Source organism: Ptychodera flava, unplaced genomic scaffold (genome assembly GCF_041260155.1).
Source record: "Ptychodera flava strain L36383 unplaced genomic scaffold, AS_Pfla_20210202 Scaffold_33__1_contigs__length_2856901_pilon, whole genome shotgun sequence".
Taxonomy (NCBI): Eukaryota; Metazoa; Hemichordata; class Enteropneusta; family Ptychoderidae; genus Ptychodera; species Ptychodera flava.
In genome coordinates, this window is record NW_027248355.1 from 1,134,300 (window position 1) to 1,157,154 (window position 22,855).

Consider the following 22,855-nt stretch of genomic DNA (forward strand, 5'->3'; position numbering starts at 1 on the left):
ATGGTTCTCCCCTAAGTAAGTTCAGTGCATAGGGGCTGACCTATTAACAAGCCACCAAAGCTGAGAGGTCACGATAAGAAGTTCACATTTGCGACGTTCAAATATGAATGACGATCCAAAATACGGTAAGCTTTCGGTAAAGTTCTACCACTGCAACGTCTCTTCTCACTTGACCCAGATGTTGAAACTCGAGGTCTATGAGTGACAAACCAAAAATTGGTACCCTGAAGAAATCAATCTCCGAGAAAATGGACAATGTCATGATTTATGGGATAGCGCCAATTTTTTAGACTTCGCACCGTCTGCCAACAAAGTGTCGTGGAAGTGCAATAACGCTGTATCAGAAAATGTTGTAATTCGACAGGTGTGGAAGTCATTACTTTAGCGTGAAGTATGTAATGCCGAATATCAAATAACGGCCTCACACGAAGAAGAAGTCTCTTCATTGTAATTTTACATTTTGTAAAAATGCATTCTTATTCATTGTTAGAAATTGGCTGACATATACATGGTATATTCATCACTAAAATGTAAAGAAGAATGTCTAACTTGTGTGCGCACATTCACTTTATGTTGTCTTTCTTTTTCGCTAGTTGAGCGCAACTTAGCTGTGGAAACGCAGCTATCTGTTGGCGGGGTAGTGGGGATCAACCCCGCCATGGTTGACCGCATAGCGATGCCCGCTACCCCGCAAACAGATAGCTGCGTTTCCACAGCTATGCGCAACTAAACTTTACAGAGTGTAAATGTAAAGACATAAAGAAAAAATGCTCAGTCAAAGAATGACGGCAATGTTCACTCACATTAACGCCAGGCTGTCTGTATTTGCATAATCTAAACGAACGCGTGTTGTGAACGTGAATGACAATGCTGTACCCATCACCATATCAGGTGATGAAAGCGGCGAGCTTGGTAAAGCCCTAAACTGCAACTTCTGCCCATTTTATCAGTTTTTGTGAAAAATCGCGCGAGCAAGAATGGCGAAAATGGCTTTTCTGGAATAAGCGACCCTAAAGCTAACACACATGTGAAAATCAGTCTTGATGATCTTCCCCTTTGAGCGCAATATCTTTTGACGTTTTTTTCATGATTATCAGTCTGTATCTCAACGATAGAAATGCCAGTTCAGTTTGTCAAGATATCATAAATATGCACAGAGTATTTCCTTTTCGCAAAATTTCTTGAATCCGATTTAAACTTTACTTGCTGCCTGGACATTTGCGGGCTATTTTTAATAAGCTTAACACTGGGCATTGCGACATACCTTGATGCCTGTCACCATTAAGGTGGGTCTCTACAAAGAATATATTTGTATGTAAAGGTTAGGAGAGTACAAGAAACTATAGTCGATAATGAAGAACAAAAATAACTTATAGTGTCATAAATTAAAGTTTCACTCCCTCTAAATATGATCTAAAACCAGTTTGATTTTCTTTCGGTGACTAAGCACTATTTCAACAGTACAATGAAAGTTGCCATAGTACTTGCTTCCGAAGGTTTGGTATTGGATTTTGCGTCTTGATTTTCTTTCATAAATTTTCAACGAAAGGCTCAGAACGGAGGTAAGAGAAACTGTTCCAATCATATCTATCGAGAAGACCTGTGAAGCTAGTTATATACCATTTACCAAGACCCGATACATACAAAGAAAAGTCAAGGATCCGGTTTCTATATTTGGCATATAAACTGCAGATTTCACTGCACCGCACATGTTGCAAAAATGACTTATCTCTGTATATCTCTCACATGTTAAAGGTAGGCAACTGAGAGGACGCGCAGAAGAGTGCTACTAAATGATGCAATTCGTTGCTGGTATGATAAATGTTATACATCATGGGTCGGCATCTTATAGTGAAAAACACACTCCCTTCTGCCATTGATCATATCCAAAACGTGGTGACACCCACCACCAAAATAAAAAGCAGGGTCCCCGCCTGAAACACCCCAATGGCCGAAGAAACTGACAAACGAATAATTAAATAAATTGCGGATTTTCCCGTGATGATTACAAATTCCCAACTCCCGCCAGATTTATCAATTGTCCCGTGCACATATACCTCATGATGTAATAAAAACAACAGAGAGTGCTAAACAATTATCAACATTTAGACAATTCAATAAAACACTTAATTTTTCAGCAATTTCTGAAATCACTTTCATGTCTTTAGTGTAACGAGTACTCGTAACTTTCAAATGATTTCACTTTTTTCCGAAGTATTGAATATTTATTAAAGTTTCTATATGTTGGTAAGTGCGTTGCACTCTCAGTCTTTTAAAAGATCCTTCCATTGTATTTAACTACAAACAAACACGCCGAGTAGGCTACATATCAAAAGTTTACTCTACCTATGTTGATTTTCTTACACCTTGCAGATTTGAAGTTCAAGATTGGAGTATGGAGTTTGTCAAGTTACAAAGGCACCACGCTGCTGAGGTAGTGGCTCTGTTGGCAAACATGTTTATGAAGCAAGAACCAACAGTCAGTTTTCTGAAAGTACCGGACGACACAATTACGCACTACTGTAAATTGGTTGTGAATCGGGCGATAAATGACAACGTCTCATTGGTTGCCAAAACCACAAAAGACAACAAAATTGTCGGCGCGATTGCCAATTTTCTTGACGATGGTGTCCACGAAGCAAGTGGTGATGCTGGTGACACAGCGATAATGCAACCAATGGCGCCAATTGGCAGCATCCTTGATCTACTAAAGGCACGATTCTACGAGCTCGAAGAAGTCAAAAGGCTTCAGCAAAGCGGAAACATTTTTATGGAATTACACATGGGCGCTGTAAGAGATGGTTACCAGGGACAAGGTATCGGCAGACGATTAATACAAGAAAGCTTAGTGATGGGAATGGCTAAAGGCGCCAAAATGGCTTTCGGTGAGGCAACGAGCCCCATTTCTCAACACGTCACGCTGACAACACTGGGATTTGTTCAAGTCGGCGAGATGATCGAATACACTACGTTTGAATATGATGGTAAACGTCCGTTTTCAAACATGCCAGCTGCAAACAGAGGCGCCATCTTACTAGTGAAGAGTCTCAAGTCTAGTCGATTATAAATGTTTTGTGATGCTCTACAAGGACCTCAAAGTTCCGCATATGGTATAATAAAGATGTGTGCCATGAAATTCCTTTCATCCGTCGCCTTTGATTGGAACGTTCAATATTAACATTACACTTGCCTGACAACGTGATGTGTAGGTTATTATTCAGAACTTATGTTACCAATGACAAATAGTAATTATGGCAACTTCATTGTAAACATTTTAAAGTTAGATATTAGAAAGACAAAGCGAACGTTGTATGATGTAGTTTTTAAATATTTTTTTCACGGGTATCTTAAATAAACTGACGGAATGTACTGACGATATGACACAATGGTAACGAAACTCAGAATAGACATTTGACCTTGGTTCAATATCAGGATATCTTGTCACCCTATGAAGAAATGAACACGAAAGGAAAATTTGTGTAAACATGTACTTATGTGGTTGTAGTTCTCTAATTATATGGATAATTGATGTCAACTATTCAGTATGAGTTTTGTCAAAGTACAAGTATCACACTCAAATGACGTGTACTGCCATCATTGATACGATGTGAAATATCAGCTGACCACAATGCAGAAGACGAAAAATTGAGACATTAAAATTGATTCCCAATTACTCTGGAAGATCCGCTAATTTTTTTATGGTGTGAATGATGAATTGCATTGAAAGAAAATTAGCAAAGCAAATAAAATACAACTTGAATAGTGAACGAATATATTTTAATGAGAGTGTTAAAGGTATTCCAACATATATATATATATATATATATATATATATTCTATCATACCTATTTAAGTAACATCTTTACAATGATAAAAGATGTAAAAATGTTGCAATAAAAAGAACATGACGGCTGTATTTTAAACCTAACATCAAATGTCATATATAAGATTTAAAATTAACGCTAGATGTGAAATATCCATGCGCGCACTGCTATTTTGACTTTCGTTAAAGAGGCACTCCCATTTAGTAACATTTTTAAAACACATTTTTTTAATGCCAACGGTCGATATTTGACGTAACGACTGCGCGCGGATCGCGAGATATCGATAAAAACATGTCTTCAAAAAAGTAAAAGTTTGAATTCCGGTGGCCCACCTAAATTCAGCTTTTGTAAACGGTATTCATATATACGGCCTTGGTAAATAACTTCGAGTAGGCCTACAGTGCAGGAAGGGTAACAATTCAAGAAAATACATCATCAGCAGACGATTTCAGAGGGATTTGCCAAAAGGCCAAACAGGTCAAAGCCTTGTTTCTTCCCGAATAATTACACTATATAAAAGTAGTTCCAATGCTAATTTATTTTTCCCGTTCGTGTTTTGCTATAAACTTAGTAATTAGTTTTCAAATCGATGGACATTTTTTATGGAGGATGGACTTTTTATTTTCAGTGAGTTCATCACAGTGTCGGTTTTCGAGCTGACTTCCGGTTTGCGGATCGGTATGTGGTGATTTACCACGTAAACAGGTCACCTGCGGCAGAGTCACTTATCGCCGAATCGAACACACTAGGAATTGTGGGTAATGCGCGATAAGAACTCTGCCATGGAGATTGCGGGCCGGGGCATGATACGCAAAAAAATGCACAGATCCGAGGGCGCTTTCTGCCATAGCATTACACAGGCACGTGAATCTTAACGGCCCAGATATAGTCCAGTCAAAATACGAAATGACCCACCACAAATTGCAACAGAATTTATTTTTTCACCATTCATCTCAGAAAAACCCACAGAAAAACATATCAAAAGTCTTCCAAAATCCAAGGAGTGGAAAACCGCCTAATTTGCATAAATCCAAAATGGCCGCCCCGGTATTATAGGTTCAATGCTTTTGGCCACTTACTTCCCAATATTGGTCCGATTTTGAGAATTTGTTTTTTATTTCCATGTACCTTGTACATTTTCATGATATTTTAGACATGTTTACGATAATTCTTTTGTTTTTATTTACAAAACAGGAACATAAGTCTGAATTTTACGGTAAAACAATGGTATTCTCACACACACTGTCTTCTAATCAATACTTGTTTCATGATTTTATAAGGTGCAAATGTCTGTAATGTTAAATAAATAAATAAATAAATAAATAAATAAATAAATAAATAAATAAATAAATACACAAGGAGTGGAACAATGCCTAATTTGCATAAATCCAAAATGGCCGCCCCGGTATTATGGAATCAACACTTATGACCACATATTGCGCGATATCAGTCCAATTTGGACATTTTTTTATTTTCTAATAAATCGTACATTCTCTTCTAATTTCCAACAATTTAAGGGCATTTCCAATTGTATTTATTAATAAAACGGCTCACAATCTGACTTTCAGGTAAACCAATGGTACACACACACACTTCACCTTCCAATCAATACTTGTCTGATTTTGCAAGATGCTAATGTATATGGCGTGAAATATATATATAACTTGAAAGCAATCTCAGCATAACTAATACAGAATATATATCCATTTTGTTTTTGGTTGTTAAATTGCCAATAACCTATTCCCTATTTCACATTAAAAGCCACCGGCTGAACTTACGCATTGTTTAGAACATTCGTTCTATAAAAAGTGGGCGGTTTATTCATATCAAACACAGTTAACATGGTTTGAAGTCTAGTTATATCTAGTGTGGTGATATTGTGTTACCAGGGTACACTGGTTGTCACCACAGTTGTGAAACTCAACATGGGATTCAATACTAGCTGGTAATTGTAAAATTACCAGTTTCCCAAATGCTGTTTATTTTACCCCAAATTGTAGATAAACAGCCATGCCTGAATTGACAGGGTGTGCCAGCGCGGGAGAGCCGAGCCAAGGGAGATGGGGTTTAAAGTCTCCTTGAAGGTGTACAGATCACACGGGAATTAAATAGTATTGGTAGTAAAGGGAAAGCAACTCCACACATCGTTCATATTTGGGTTGTTTGCGTTTTGTGTATGATATTGTGTATAATATAAGTGTATATCATGTTTGGCTGTTTTATGTAAAATGTTGCTTAACCATGGCGAGACATACCGTAATCTACGTGTCTTGTGTTAATCCGCACTGGAGCGGAGAGATTGCTGTGACACTACGATCCTTTGGCGCTACGTTTTGAAAACAGAGTTTTCTTCATCAGTCGCTTAAAATTCATTTTTGATTGGTGAGACGTGTTGAATGGTTGATTGTTTTTATTTGGTAATATGTTGTTCCACTTACGTTTGTTGTTCAAGTAGGGAAGCTAGAATGTCTACTGTTCGATCTCGTTGTGTTTGTGTAGGTTCGTGTGAACCTGAGTTTGAGCTATTGTAGTTTTTGTGAAGTCTGGCGCTTATAAGTGTGTTGCCTATATTTCTGTTCCTTCTCTATGCGATTATTGGTTGGTTTTGGAACAGTTTTTTTCTAGTGTTTCGTCTTTTTCAAGTTCACTCCAGTTTTCTGTCAGGGCTTGCTTGATTTTTATCGTTTCTATGTACGGGCTATATGTTGTTATGAAGACTATTGTATTGTTGGTGGCGTTATTTCTTTCTTTTTGTTGTTCAAGCAGTCTTTTTCTGCTTTTATGACGTCTCTCTGATAATGCATTCTATTTCATTTTTTTGTATTGTCGGTCTTGTATTTTTCACTAAATTGTGTGACTTTATGTGTAAATCGGTTTCGTTGTTACATGTCCTGATGTATCGTAATGTTTCACCTTTGATCAGACCTTTGAATGTTGCTGCCGGATGGCATGAGTTTCTTTGTAAGAATTGGAATGTATCTGTTGGCTTTGTGTGTGTCTTGATGTCGAGAATATTCTCTTTGTTGTATCGACGACCTTTGTAGATAGTCAGGTCTAAATATGTGATTTCTTGAGAGGAGCTTTCAAATGAAAATTTGAAAGTAGGATGCATTTTGTCGATGTTTGATATGAATTCATTGAGTTCGTGTTGTGTTCTGATGAAAATCAAAAAACATCGTCCCTGAACCTCAGCCAGGTCGATATTTGTTGTTTGTGTTTCTGTATTATTCTCGTTTCTGTCTCGTGAAATGTAATATCTGCTATTTCTGGAGAAGGCGGGGACCCCATCGAGCATCCCCATATTTACCGGTAGAATTCATCGTTGAATTCAAATGTGTTGTTTTTAAGATTATTTCTAGCAGAGCTATCATGTGTTTCGTTGGTGGTTGCTTGATCATGTAATTGTTTGATGGTCTTTCCTCTGCCAACTGATTCATTTGCCTCACCATGTGGTGTATTCGTGTACATGTCGCTTTGAACGGAACTTTGATTGTCTCAATTTTCCGTATAAAGTCTGTTGTCTTTGATGTATGTTGGTTGTTTCTTGACGATTTGTTTGAGAAAATGGTCAATGAATACTGATATGTGAAATGTTGGACTGGAGGATCCACTTATGATTGGCCGTCCTACGAACATAGCTCCTGGTGGCGCATTTTGTGTATTTTCGGTAGAAGGTACCAAAGTGGTGTTCTTATTTTTCTATTGACTGGATTCAAATATTCATATGTGTGATGGTCAATATGTTTTTCATTGTACATTTCTGTTGTGAGATTGTATATGTCTTCTATTGTATTTTTTGTGTCATCTATTGCCAATTTTGTGTAGTATTGTTGATCGTTAAGTTGACGTTGGCATTGTCTTATGTAATCATCAGTGTTTAAAATTGGTGTCCCCCGTCCTTTATCAAAGAGTTCGATGGTTATGTTCTTGTTTTTTGATAGCGTTTTCAACGCTATTTGTTCTGCATGTGTCATGTTGTTTTTTATGTTTCGAATTGGTGTGTTAACAATAGCCAATTTTGTCGCTTCCAAATTTTCTAGTTTTGTGTTCTCGGTTGTATGTGGGATCCATTTAGAGTTCATTTTGAATGGGTGTTGTACGGTCTGTTTGTGTCTCATGATATATCGGAGTCTCATTTTACGAATGTATTTGTATGTCCCCTAACAGGTGGATTCTGTTAGGACGATTTGGTGTGGGAATGAATTTTAAGCCTTTGCTAAGTACGTTGATTTCAATGTTGATGAGTTTGTGTGTCGATAGGTTCTTAATGAATCTGAGATTGTTGTTTGATACAGTGCTCAATTTTGTTCTATTGCGACGTTTCGTTATTTTTGTCATACTATGATTCTTGTTTCTGTGTTTCATTTTTTTAGCTTTGAACTTGGTCATACTAAGACACAATACAAAGCTGTCTCCGGCCATTCTGTAACCCGTGTACCCCGAAAACTCTGTTTTCGAAACGTAGCGCCAAAGTATCGTAGTGTCACAGCAATCTCTCCGCTCCAGTGCGGATTAACACAAGACACGTAGATTACGGGTACGTCTCCGCCATGACTAAGCAACATTTTACAAAAAACAGCCAAACATGATATACACTTATATTACACTCAATATCGTAATACACGAAACGCAAACAACCCAAATAAGAACGATATGTGGAGTCGCTTTCCCTTTACTACCAAGACGAAGCAACAACTGATGAATAATTTTTTCTTTGTCTTTCTTTCTTATTTATTTATTTATTTATTTATTTCAACATTACAGACATTTGTATCGTATAAAATGAAACAAGTATTGATTACAAGACATAGTGTGTGAGAATACCATTGTTTTACCGTAAAATTCAGACTTATGTTCCTGTTTTGTAAATAATAACGATGGAATTATCGTCAACATGTCTAAAATATGAAGGGAATGTACAAGGTATATGGAAATAAAAAAAATTATCAAAATCGGACCAATATTGGGTAGTAAGTGGCCAAAAGCGTTGAACCTATAATACCGGGGCGGCCATTTTGGATTTATGCAAATTAGGCGGTTTTCCACTCCTTGGATTTTGGAAGACTTTTGATATGTTTTTATATGGGTTTTTCTGAGATGAATGGTGAAAAAATAAATTCTGTTGCAATTTGTGGTGGGTTACCCCCTTTTTTGGCATAAAATGACTGGACTAATACGGCTTTGCGGCCCTAGGTTGTACGGCGGTACGATAATGCTTGAGAATGCTCTGCAAGTAACTAAATGTTGTCTATCGTTTACTGTGAAGAGACATGTAATAAAATATTATTGCCTGAAAACACGGGTTTATGTGCCCCCGCACCTATAATTCAGAAACCGCCCTTATTGAACTTAAATTTTACTCATCGTTAGCATGTGTGCTGTCTACCTTGCGACATGCGTGGATCAGTCGCGTGTTTTTACATATTGGCATGTTGCGAAAACCTCCTTTCTTCAAATAATTTGAGTTGAAATTGTGCTCATATCATCATAAGCGCAAGTACTTTCAAGTTTGTGAAATATAGATCACGTGAGTTAGAAGCATAGGTCGATTTGCGGAAAACCTATGATAAACATGAAATATATCAAAAAATGAAATTTTTGAGGATCAACCTACCATTTCAGCTCAAATGAAGAAGTATAATCAAGTATCAAACGTTTTTGAACAACTTTTTAGATGACCTTCACATACTTGAAAGACGACGGGAGCTAGACGTTTGGGTTTTCCCGGATATTGACCAGTAGGGCATAAATTCTTTTCTGAAGAACTTATGATGATCTTTAATGACCTGTATCTCAGCAACTACAAGGGCTGGGAGTTTTGGTGTCTTTTTTAATATATAATGACCGATATGCGACAGAATTTTTTTCAAGGGTGTCAGGATGACGTTAAACCTTCTTTCGCCAATCTCAGCATCAACATGGAATTCATGTTTAATAATTGTTGATACAGACAAGTATGGCAGCGAGTTTTCTTTCGAGAATTGCAGATGACCTCGGTTGACCTTTATCTTACTCCCATGCAATTCAATTTCTCGTGGTTCGATAGTATAGAGAGAAATTGATGTCTTCGCGTTACGTGAATATGACATGTTGCATTGATAAATGGTGTGTAGGCGGGACTACGGAGCTATCAGTGGAAAGTTAGAAATTGGATATTCAGTCTAGTCAGACACTTCAGCAGCCTACAGACGGCTTGGTCCAAGTTATCACTAAAATTCGGAATCATTGTTCGCGCTCAGAACTATCCCCAGTAATGGTAACTCGCATTACCCAGAACATTAATACAACAGGTGTCACCTCAGGCCGATCCATTATTAATGAATGAAGTGGAACGTACTTCATTTGCTAGATTGAGAGTATAGAGAAGACTTGTAGTAATAGCAAGGGCTAGAAGTCTGCGATTTTCGGACAGGTACAATTATTGCACCAATGCTTCTTTGCCAAGCATTGTTGTGACCTAGGATAACCTTTGACTTTCTAGGTAGGACTATACCCACATTTTGGCAAAAACGGCAATTTGTTTCTAGAAAGAAGCAACATGATATAGGTTGTCTTGTACCACAAACAGTTTGTTGTAGTTCATTAATCTCACTATCAGTCATGTTGTTACCGCTGATGGCGCTGTAATGGGTCAATGTTTCTGAATGAGTTAATTGATAATTGATTATGACAGCACGGTACCAAATACTCTATAGTCGATAAAAAGAAAGTGACTGAGTGCATCATTCAGCGAAGAAACGCATGACATCTAGGGTCCACCTGAATACCTAAAATCCTCGAAATTAATATTATGAACCTCTTAACTTTCGCACACTCTATGACTTTGTTGTCATTATTAATTGATTGTCTGTCGTGTTGCACGTTTTTACTTGTACAGACCTGAGTTCATGAACTGTTTGCTGTAACAATACTTTCAGTGGCAAAGTTTGTCCTTGACACCTTATTCATACTTTCATCAAACTGTTGATAATGTGATTCAGTGCACGTAACAATCATTTTGGATAACACTGTTTCGCTTCATTTCAATGCTTGTGTCATTGTCAGTTTGGCGCTGAAAAAAGATTGATTTTAGAGGGGGTATGTGGTTGGGGCGCATGCGTGATTTCATGGCGACGTATTTACCGATTGTAGGTATGCTGATACAGAATGAGGCTTGGTTGGATTTTCGCACTTCCAAACGTTCGTTTAGGTTGGGGGGGGGGGGAGTTGAGGCTTAACAAAGGTAGCTGCGTTTACCGTGCGCATGTTTTAGGGAACGTTCAGTTATTATGGCCTGGGTAGGCCGGCAAATTCTTCCTGTGCATCAGTCAAAATAAGTGAAACCCCCTACCTATTGCTCCAAAAAATTGATGACCCTCCCATTTTAAGATGACAAAAATTTCATGACCCTCCCCCACATTGCTTTGGTAAAGCTGCACATACATACACTTCTGGAGGGGGATATAGAATCCCCAAAAAAGATTCTCAGATTTTTTAAAATGACCCTCCTTACAATCTCACAAGATTTAATGTTCCAACGTCCCCTTCTGACTTGGTAGACTTGGCATAATTTTGAAATTACACCTCAAAGGGATTAGACAGAAATTACAGGTGGATCGCAATATTTTTGCGCAAGTGTTTGTGTACAAAATTTTGATATTTGGATGTCATTGATAATCAGCTGTTGATAATGATTCATTATACATGGCAGTCTATGAGGAAACTATGTAGTAATACTTTGTCAATACAAAACTATATCTATGCATTTATATATATCTGATAATTTATATAAAAGTAATTAATTGGAATAGGGTTGACATTACAACTGGTATGTGGACAAAAAATTTGGCTTTAAAATTTCACCAAAATGTTCATCCACTATACATTGGAGTCTATGATAAAATTGTGAATAATTTTTTTCCAATGAAACTTGCTATACTTGTGCATATACAGACGTTGAATGATTAACATAATTGTACTTGATTAGAAATGATGGTTAAAGGTGCATGTTATGTGTACAAGAAATCTGATTTTGGAATTTCACTGAAAATGTCTCTCCAATATACATGGGAGTCTATGAGGAAACTATGAATGATTTTTTTCAATAACAAAAATAGGTAAATCTGTTATTTATGTACTCCCTATTATTCATATTAATTGTCCTTGATTAGACTAGGGTGGTTACAATAGGATATGTGTGCAAGAAATTGGATGTTAGAATTTCACCGAAATGTTGATTTACCATTCATGGTAGTCTATGAGGAAACTATAAATAATTTTTTTCAATTCAAAACTATCTAAATGTGTATTCATGGACATTTGATAATTCATTTTTTAAAGCACTTAATTAGACTAGGATGGTTGAAGGTTGATATGTGTGCAAGAAATTGGATTTTGGAATTTCACCCAAATGTTGATTCACTATACATTGGAGTCAATTAGAAAACCATGAATAATTTTTTTCTAATTCAAAACTATCTAGATCTGTGTATTTATGGACGTTTGATATTTCTTTTTTTAAAGTACTTAGTTAGACTAGGATGGTTGAAGGTTGACATGTGTGCAAGAAATTGGATTTTGGAATTTCACCAAAATGTTGATTCATTATACATTGGAGTCAATTAGAAAACGATGAATAATTTTTTACAATGCTAGACTTAATTGATTTGTGCTTTTATAGGTGTTTGGCAAATTATACAAATGTACTTGATTCAAAAGGGTATTTGAAATTTCAGATGTTGACAACAATTATGATATTGGAATTTCACCTAAAAGTATAATTTCACTTTTCGTGGTACTAGTAGTCTACAGGTAACTGTTAAATAATTTCCCTGACAAAACTTGCTTTATCTCTAATATGTAAGTAATAGGAATTGTTCATTGCCCTCAGTGAGCTCGATTTACAATAAGACAAGCCTCAGATGTTCATGTGACAGATAATTATACTTTTGTTCAGATTTACAGTTAAAGACTTCAGAGAATGATATCATGCAGCGAATCATTTTTTTCTCTAAGAATATTTCTGAACACTGAAACTACTTTTTGATTGGCCGGATACTTCTGAAAAATACATGACCCCTTTCCAGTTTTCAAATTTAAGGTGAACCCCCCCTTGGATTTTGCCGGCTCATCCCCCGGCCGTAATAACTGAACGCTCCCTTAATTGTTCAAGGCTCCTTAGTCTAGTCATGGATTTCACGTTTTACGCAATAAACTGTAAAACTGGTCATTTAAATATGAATAGGCTCCATCAGAGAAAAGGCCGAGATGCTGTACTACCTCAATGTCGCTTGCAGCACTGTAATGGGTCAAGGTCATTCTGTTGCTATAATAGTACAGTACCTCGGCACTCTATAGTCTACAGAAAAAAAAACGCCAATCAGTGTGTTGTGAGACGAACAAACTTATCGGATAAAAGAAAAAATTTAAAACTCACGATATTAATATTATGTAAAATTTTCTTTTATTGTGTATCTCCTTATTGTCCTACAGCTTATGATCCTGTAGTCGGTCATGTGACAGCTAATTACATTTTACGAGTCAATGAACTGATTGTTGTAACATTACGTCAATGAGATTCATTAAACTGTTGTCGGGCTGCCAGTGGTACAGTCAGCTTTATCTAGAGCTTGGCACGCTTTGTAGATAAAAATTGCGTAGGTAAGTCTTCCAAAATGTTACCTTTTTAGGTTAGATGTCTAGCGCCTCTGACGTTGTTGTTTGAAGAAAGAAACGAGAGGCTCCCGTGATCTTGCCGTCGTTTATTTTTTCAAAATGGCATCACACATGAGATAGTACATTTCAAAATGGCCCCAACTTGCCTTGCTTGCTTGCAAACCGCTGTTACTATAAGAATAAACCAAATTTCAGATTTACGATTCACGAATCTCGTTCTGCAGTTTAAGCAGGACTCAGATGCATTTTCACTCAAATTTACTTTATGATCGATCATTTTACACTGATAAATCAACATTAGGACTTCAATGGCGCCTTCTATATGCAGGAAGTGGTGACCTGCGCTACGTGTGTTTACGAATTCTACACGTAGGGGTCTAGTTAATTACCGCAAGTTGTTCTGTGTACAGAAGAAATTTGCTGCAGTTCAGTGATAGTCCGTGGGCTGGAGGGGCCCACCGTGCACCCCCCATAAACCTACTACATGGGTATTTTTTTGTTCTTTGGGATCTGCTGAACTAGAAAAAAGATGTTAACATTGGATATTTTGGGATGCACTACCTGTCTGCACTGGTTTTTGATTTGTATGTACCGCAAAAAATGGCGAAAAATGGGTAGGGGTAAGGGGTACTATATCCTCCCCTAAATTAAGTAAACTAGCATGAAATAGCACAAACCTTACATTTTTGGAAAGCTCAGAGGAATACCAACTTTAGCAAAATTAATTTGTGTACATAGAATAGGACGACTTTAAAATGAATTTTTTTGACAATTTTGAAATTTTTTACCCAAAATACCATGTAACAATTGTGATTTACTTTTTATTAAGCAAAATTTTCACAACTTTTTGTGTTTAAATTATTCATTCCGACATATTAAACAAGAAAAAAAGTGTTAACATCAGATATTTAACTATACACTACTTCTCTGGCGTCAATTTTGAATTGCGTGTATCTGTATGGGGTGTGCAAAAGCTAGGGGTAGGGGTACAACATTCTTGCCCTGATGAAGTAAACTGACTGGAAATGCCATATACCTTATAGTTTTAGAAAGCTTAGATACTGGTCTTTCTAAAATGCATAAGATTTTAGTAAAAAAATATGACGTCATAGAATTGGATTACTTTAAATCGTTTTTTTCTGGTAATTCAGCAATTTTAACCGGAAGAAAATACGATAACTATTGTTTCCTCCCAATGAAGCAAATCAAACAGATTTATGGATGTTATTTACTAATTGCAATGTGCTGAAGAAGAAAATAAATGTCAAAATTGCATATTTACAATGCATTGTTGTCTCTACTCACTAAAATGGCAAGTTTTGCTACATTGGTATATCGTGAATGGGCATTTTATTGTTATGCAATGAAATAATGCACAGCCTTAAAAAGAAGACTTGAAAACGCACACACATAGTCATATTGCCATTTTCTCCTTAAAGTAAATAGATTGTTGATGACTGTCTATTTTTATAATTTACTTTTTAAATATTTTTTTATAAAATAATTTTGTTAAGACGTATTTGGAAAATTATCTATGCCTCCTTGTCTTACTTATACAGCAAGCATTACTAACAATCTATTAGGCCGTGGGCTAGAGGGGGCGTCTACGTGCACTCCCCCCCTCCCCCCCCGCACAGGATAACAAACCTGTATTTTTCAGAAGCCTTGGGATCCCTAGAATAAGAAATAGGATTTTAACAGACAAAATATAGGGACTAAATAGCTGTTACGGTCATGTTTTGAAGGGTACCGCAAAATCACGATTTTGTGACCCACATAGATTTTTGTCAAACCTGTCTTCATGTACGTCATCTGCTGAGCTTACTGTTTAACATGATCTGACTAATGGGGTATCATTAGAAAGGTGATTTATTCTTCTTGAAAATGGTATATAGCAATATGCAATATCTTCTATAGTTTTTATGAAATAGGGCCATAATTTACCCCATACCCCAAAGTTTATGTCGCAAATTACTGTCAAAACTAATCTAAATTCTACCAATTATTTACCTAGACATAATACAAAGGGCAATGCTGTGTATTAACTTTGTGTTATTTGCTACAAGTACATGTTAGAAACCTGAAATAAACTTTTGACAGAAAAAATATTGGGATCCTGTAGCTGTAACAGCCATATTTTGAAGGATTCCGCAAAATCACAGTATTACTGAATCACATTCGTTTTTGTTAAACCTGTCTTCTTGTAAGTCTTCTGCTGAGCTTATTTTGAACATAAAGAAGCATATGCGGTATCATTTGAAAGATAATTTACTTTTCTTTAAAATGATATACTGCAATATGCAATATCTTCATTTTCAAGAAGAATAAATCACCTTTCTAATGATACCCCATTAGTCAGATCATGTTAAACAGTAAGCTCAGCAGATGGCGTACATGAAGACAGGTTTGACAAAAATCTATGTGGGTCACAAAATCGTGATTTTGCGGTACCCTTCAAAACATGACCGTAACAGCTATTGAGTCCCTATATTTTGTCTGTTAAAATCCTATTTCTTATTCTAGGGATCCCAAGGCTTCTGAAAAATACAGGTTTGTTATCCTGTGCGGGGGGGGGGGGGGGGGAAGTGCACGTAGCCCCCCCTCTAGCCCACGGCCTAATAGATTGTTAGTAATGCTTGCTGTATAAGTAAGACAAGGAGGCATAGATAATTTTCCAAATACGTCTTATCAAAATTATTTTATAAAAAAATATTTAAAAAGTAAATTATAAAAATAGACAGTCATCAACAATCTATTTACTTTAAGGAGAAAATGGCAATATGACTATGTGTGTGCGTTTTCAAGTCTTCTTTTTAAGGCTGTGCATTATTTCATTGCATAACAATAAAATGCCCATTCACGATATACCAATGTAGCAAAACTTGCCATTTTAGTGAGTAGAGACAATAATGCATTGTAAATATGCAATTTTGACATTTATTTTCTTCTTCAGCACATTGCAATTAGTAAATAACATCCATAAATCTGTTTGATTTGCTTCATTGGGAGGAAACAATAGTTATCGTATTTTCTTCCGGTTAAAATTGCTGAATTACCAGAAAAAAACGATTTAAAGTAATCCAATTCTATGACGTCATATTTTTTTACTAAAATCTTATGCATTTTAGAAAGACCAGTATCTAAGCTTTCTAAAACTATAAGGTATATGGCATTTCCAGTCAGTTTACTTCATCAGGGCAAGAATGTTGTACCCCTACCCCTAGCTTTTGCACACCCCATACAGATACACGCAATTCAAAATTGACGCCAGAGAAGTAGTGTATAGTTAAATATCTGATGTTAACACTTTTTTTCTTGTTTAATATGTCGGAATGAATAATTTAAACACAAAAAGTTGTGAAAATTTTGCTTAATAAAAAGTAAATCACAATTGTTACATGGTATTTTGGGTAAAAAATTTCAAAATTGTCAAAAAAATTCATTTTAAAGTCGTCCTATTCTATGTACACAAATTAATTTTGCTAAAGTTGGTATTCATCAGAAAGAGCATTATCTGAGCTTTCCAAAAATGTAAGGTTTGTGCTATTTCATGCTAGTTTACTTAATTTAGGGGAGGATATAGTACCCCCTACCCCTACCCATTTTCGCCATTTTTTGCGGTACGTACAAATCAAAAACCAGTGCAGACAGGTAGTGCATCCCAAAATATCCAATGTTAACATCTTTTTTCTAGTTCAGCAGATCCCAAAGAACAAAAAAATACCCATGTAGTAGGTTTATGGGGGGGGGGGTGCACGGTGGGCCCCTCCAGCCCACGGACTATGAGTGATCTCCGTGTGTACAGATCATGGAGAATTGTGGGTAGCCTCACTTACTGTGCATTGCAACATGCCTTGAAACCTGTCACCGTTAAAGTGGGTTTCTACAAAGGATATATTGGGATAAAAAGGTAAGGAGAGTAGAAAAACCTGTAGTCGATAATAAAGAACAAAATAACTTGTAGTGTCATAAATTAAAGTTTCTGTCCCTCTAAATGAGATCGAAGACCAGTTTGATTAGCAATTCAATGCCATTTTCCCTCAGTGACTATGCACTATTTCAACAGTACAATAAAAGTTGCCATTGTACTTGCTTCAGAGGTTTTGACAATATATTTTTGCGTCTTGATTTTCTCTCATACCTATTCAACGAAAGGCTCGAAAAGGATGTAAAAGAAACTGTTCCAATCATATCCCTTGAGAAGACCTTGGGAGCTAGTTAAATACCATTTACCAAAACCCGATAGATAGTGTGTGAAAGGAGTATTTTCTAGATCTTTGAGACCTGTAACAAAAACTACATTCGGCTAAGTTATACATTTTTACTAATGTCATATTTTGACTGTATCTGTTATGAATCATTATTTAATGTTGCTTTTACATAAAGAGATCTCATAAAGAATCAGTCAAGGATCAGGTTTCTGTCATGCTTGGCATATAAACTGCATATTTCACTGCAACGCACATGTTGCAAAAATGACTTACAATTTTCAAACATCCAGATATCCCTGCTGTATATCTTTTATATGTTAAAGGTAGGTAAACGAGAGGATGCGCAGAAGACTTCTACTGAATGATGCAATATGTGGCTGGTATGACAAATATTAATGAGTGGGCATATCACAATCAAAAACATACAAATCCTCCCTTTACCGACATTGAGCAGATCCAAAACGTGATGACCCCCACCACCTATAATAAAAAAGCAGAGTGACCCCCTCCTGAAACATCCATGTTTGCTGAGGAAACTCAAAAGTAAATAAATAAATAAATAAATAAAAAATTCACCGTGATGAGCTCACTTTCTAAAAATGAAATGTATACCTCGCAGTTTATCTACAGTGAGACATTTCAATACAATACGAAGTACTTTGAAAAATTATGAAATCACTTTAGCTTCTTTACAATAATGATATTACTCGTAACTCTGACCACATTAAAGTTATTTCACTATTTTTCAAAGTATTGAGTACTTTATTGAATTTTGTATATGTTGATATGTGTGTTCACAAATCTTCACAGATTTCATTTCATTTCATTTATCGCCATAAAGAAATAATAACAACAACTTAAAATATTTTACATATTACTAAAAAAGGGAAAGAAATGGCAATTTTGGAGCCAAAAATAGCTTTTTGCAAATCTGGTTTGGCCCCACCTCAAACTACATGTGCATCACTGTTACAAGGGCTAGAAAGAAAAGAAAATCCTGTACATACAACGAGCTTAAAATGTAGGAATTTACATAACAGTGACTACATTACGATTCATCGATGAGGTGTTGTTTTAACGCTTTTCTAAACAGATGTTGTGATGTGAGTGATTTCATGTGAATGGGTAAACTATTCCACAGTTTAGCGCCTGAATATTTAACTGCAAATTTACCGGAATCTGTGTATATCTTCGGAATAGCTAAGTTTTGCTGGAGTTTAAACCTTAAATGTCGGCGATGGTCGACCATATTGAAATAGTCAGTAATATGATGGGGAAGATTATTCTTGTACAGATTAAATATGAAATTTCCTATACCAAGTTTATAAAGTTGAAATATATCAAGGTGACCTAGTTCTTTGAATAGTGGTGCAGACGGATCTCTGAATCCAGAGTAGGTTATACACCGTAAACACATTTTCTGAATTTAAAACTAGATTGCAAATATGTACGTCGAGTATGTACTCCCCCACACTTCTAATCTATACATTATGTTTGGTTGAAGAAAAGCTTTATAAAGTAAAAGTAAAATATGTTTTGGTACAATGTTTCTCAACTTAAATAACATTCCTGACTTTTTTCGAATACAAAGTGTTACATAATCAATATGATCTTTCCATGACAAGTAATCGTCGTAAATCACACCAACATAGGAGGCATTTTCCGCCTGCTTTATAATTTTACCTTTGACCTTTAGTACACCATGATTGGAGATAACTTTAAGTTTGCCATACTCAGATCATGCATGCATAGTCAGATCATCGTGATTTTTAAGTGATACAGTTAAGTAGTCGCAACTGCACTAAAATGTCGTATGGGATCCATACAACCAGTGTAAACACTGTATCCAAGGTATGATTGTAATTGATGAAAGTTAAAACGTGTCTGTCATAATCTACATCGTATGATTTAAATGTTGCAGCTATGATGTGAGGTGCAGATATCGTGCACGAAATACATTGTTTGTAAACAAGGAACTTTCACAGGCGCCTACCACTGTTTCCCTTTAATTACAAATAAACATGTCGAGTAGGTTGCATTTCGAAAAAGTGTCAACCCATGTTGATTTTTTACACCTTGCAGATTTGAAGTTCAAGATTGGAGTATGGAGTTCGTCAAGTTACAAAGACACCACGCTACTGAGGTAGAGGCTCTGTTGGCAAACATGTTTATGAAGCAAGAACCAACAGTCAGTTTTCTGAAAGTACCTGTCGGCACAATTACACACATTAGTAAAACGGTTGTGAATCGGGCGATAAATGACAACGTCTCAGTAGTTGCCAAAACCACAAAAGAAAACAAGATTGTCGGCGCGATTGCCAATTTTCTTGACGATGGTGTCCACAAAGCAAGTGTTGATGTTTGTAACACGGCGTTAATGCAACCAATAGCACCAATAAGCAGCATCCTTGATCTACTAAAGGGGAGATTCTACGAGCTGGAAGAAGTGAAAAGGCTTCAACAAAGCGGGAATATGTTCATGGAAATACACATGGTCGCTGTAAGAGATGGCTACCATGGACAGGGTATTGCCAGACGATTAGCTCAAGAAAGCCTGGTGATGGGAATGACCAAAGGCGCCAAAATGGCTTACAGTGAGGCGACAAACCCCATTATTCAGCACCTCTTTACGACAGCACTGGGTTTTGTTCAAGTTGGCGAAATGATTGAATATACTACGTTTGAATATGATGGCAAACGTCCGTTTTCCAACATGCCAGCTGCAAACAGAGGCGCCATCTTACTTGTGAAGAGTCTCATCTCTAGTCGACAATAAATGTTTTGTGATGCTTTACACGAGTATAATAAAGAAGTTTTCAACGAAATATCTTTCGTACCTTACCTTTGATTGGAACAATGCTATCTTTATAGGTTAATATTCAGTGCTTATGTAACCAATGATAAACAGCTTTACCATGTCATGGCAACTTCGTTGTAAACATTTAAAGCTTATATATTAGAAAGACAAAGCGAAGGTTATACGATGCAGTTTTCGATGTTTTTTCACAGGTATCGTCAACACACCGACAGATTGCACTTGCGATAGGTCACAATTTTAACGAAACTCAGAATTGATATTTGACCAAAGTTCAATATCAGCATATCTTGTCATCATACGAAGAAATGAAAACGAAAAGAAAACTTGTGTAAACATTTCGTCTGTGGTTGTAGTTCTTTAATTAAATGGATAATTGATGTTAATTAATCAGTAGAAGTTTTGTTAAAGTACAAGTAAACAAGTACATACACTTATACGTGCACTGCCATCATTGATATGATATGAAATATCAGCTGACCACGATGCAGAATGAAGACGAAAAAATAAAACATTGTCATTAGATCGATCCCAAATACTCTGGAAGATCCTCCAAATTTTTATGGTGTAAATGCTGAATTGCATTGAAAGAAAATTGGCAAAGATAATAAAATACAACTTGAATTCAACACATTTTAATGAGAGTATTAAAGGTATTCCAACATATATGTATGCTATCATACCCATTTTAGTGACATCTATTTAAACAAGGATAAAAGATGTCCAAATGTTGCAACAAAAAGAAGATGACGGCTGTAACTTAAGCCTAACGTCAAATGACATATATAACCACGATTATAGAAAGATAATCGGATTTATATACATGCAGTTGTAGTTTTCATATTTACAAGGGTAGACCGCCCTTTACGGCAAATAGTGTTCCATTCATTAGTGCCTTAGAGGGGGGTCACAGCATTGCCTTGCCTCTTTTGGATCACACCGGCAAACAAGCAGCTGGCAGTTTGTTTGTTTTTCCTCGCCAGTTGACCTTTGGCCTGTGACCTCCTTTGTTTGGGGTTGTTCTGTAGTTTTCTCTCAAATCCAGGAAACTGGCGAGGAATATTTCATGCTTAGCCATTTTTCATATTTCATTAAAACGTCAAGGATACTTGGCCTTTCGCTCCATCTCATCATTGTGATTATTTATCTCCCACAAACAGAGCAAAATGACCAGAAATGGTTTAGTTTAAATGCAGGGATATAAAAGAATGTATTACATGCCTCGATGGCAGTGCAAGTCAGTGCATTGATTTGAATAGGAACATCCGGGGAGTTAGCGGGCCTTGTGAACGATGAACTGACCGGTTTCCATAGTTACCCGGTCCGGTGAAGCCCTTCGATGTTTTCGACGTCAAAGTAGACACTTAACCCTCGATGTAAAATATCCATGATTGATTTTCGTCAAAATCTGTTTGATGCTAGTCGATATGGTAAAATTGTTTGAGATTGCTCTTCAAGTAACTAAGTGTCGTATAGCTTTTACTGTAAAGAGGCATGTAATAAAATAATATTGCCTGAAGACATGGGTTTATGTGCCCTCGCAGCAGGAGACAATTTGTCCTCTTGGCTTTGGACAAATTCTCACCTGCTCTCGGGCACATAAACCCATGTATTCAGGCTATAATATATCAAACTGCTAAATGTACAAATTTACAGAAAGAACTGTATTTTAGGAGGGATCGTACATTGTGCTCGAATTCCAATGAGGGCATACTGCATTTACAGCCCTAACGAAAAAGATTCGACTTCTATAGATATTGATGTCGCTTCATGCACTCTCAATACAACGGTGGCTGTATAATCGGGTATGTCAGTATCTTGGGTCTGTTGGATGTATTAATGCTAAAAAGGAAACGTGTTTGCTGGAACAATACTGTCAGTGGCAAAGTTTGTTTTGACATCTTATTTATACTCTCACCAAACTGTTGATCATGTTGTTCAGTGCACGTAATAATCATTTTGGATACTTTGTTTCATTTCATTCCATTGCTTCTGTCATTATCAAGTTGCCGCAGAGCAAAATTGATTTTCGAGGGGGTATGCCGGGAATGGTGCGAGCGTATACGTGATTTCATAGCGACATAATATTACCGATTGTAGGTATGCTGATACAGAATGAGGCTTGGTCGGATTTTCGCACTTCCAAACTTTCGTTTAGGGGAGGGGCAGGGGGAGGGAGTTGAGGCCAAACACAATTAGTTGCGTTTACCGAGCGCATACTGTAATTGTCCGCGGCCCGAAACGAGGCCGATATGCTAATACTACCTCAATGTCGGTGAGACAGATTACGTTTGCGGCACTGTAATGGCTCAAGATTAATCTGAAGCTATGATAGCACAGTACCTCAACAC

At 36.6% G+C, this 22,855-nt stretch overlaps 1 protein-coding gene across 2 annotated transcripts in view; it reads right to left on the reverse strand.

The window, feature by feature from the left end:
- LOC139127605 (guanine deaminase-like) overlaps positions 1-22,855 on the reverse strand; it is a 130,250-nt gene that overhangs the window by 28,059 nt on the left and 79,336 nt on the right. The window lies entirely within an intron of this gene.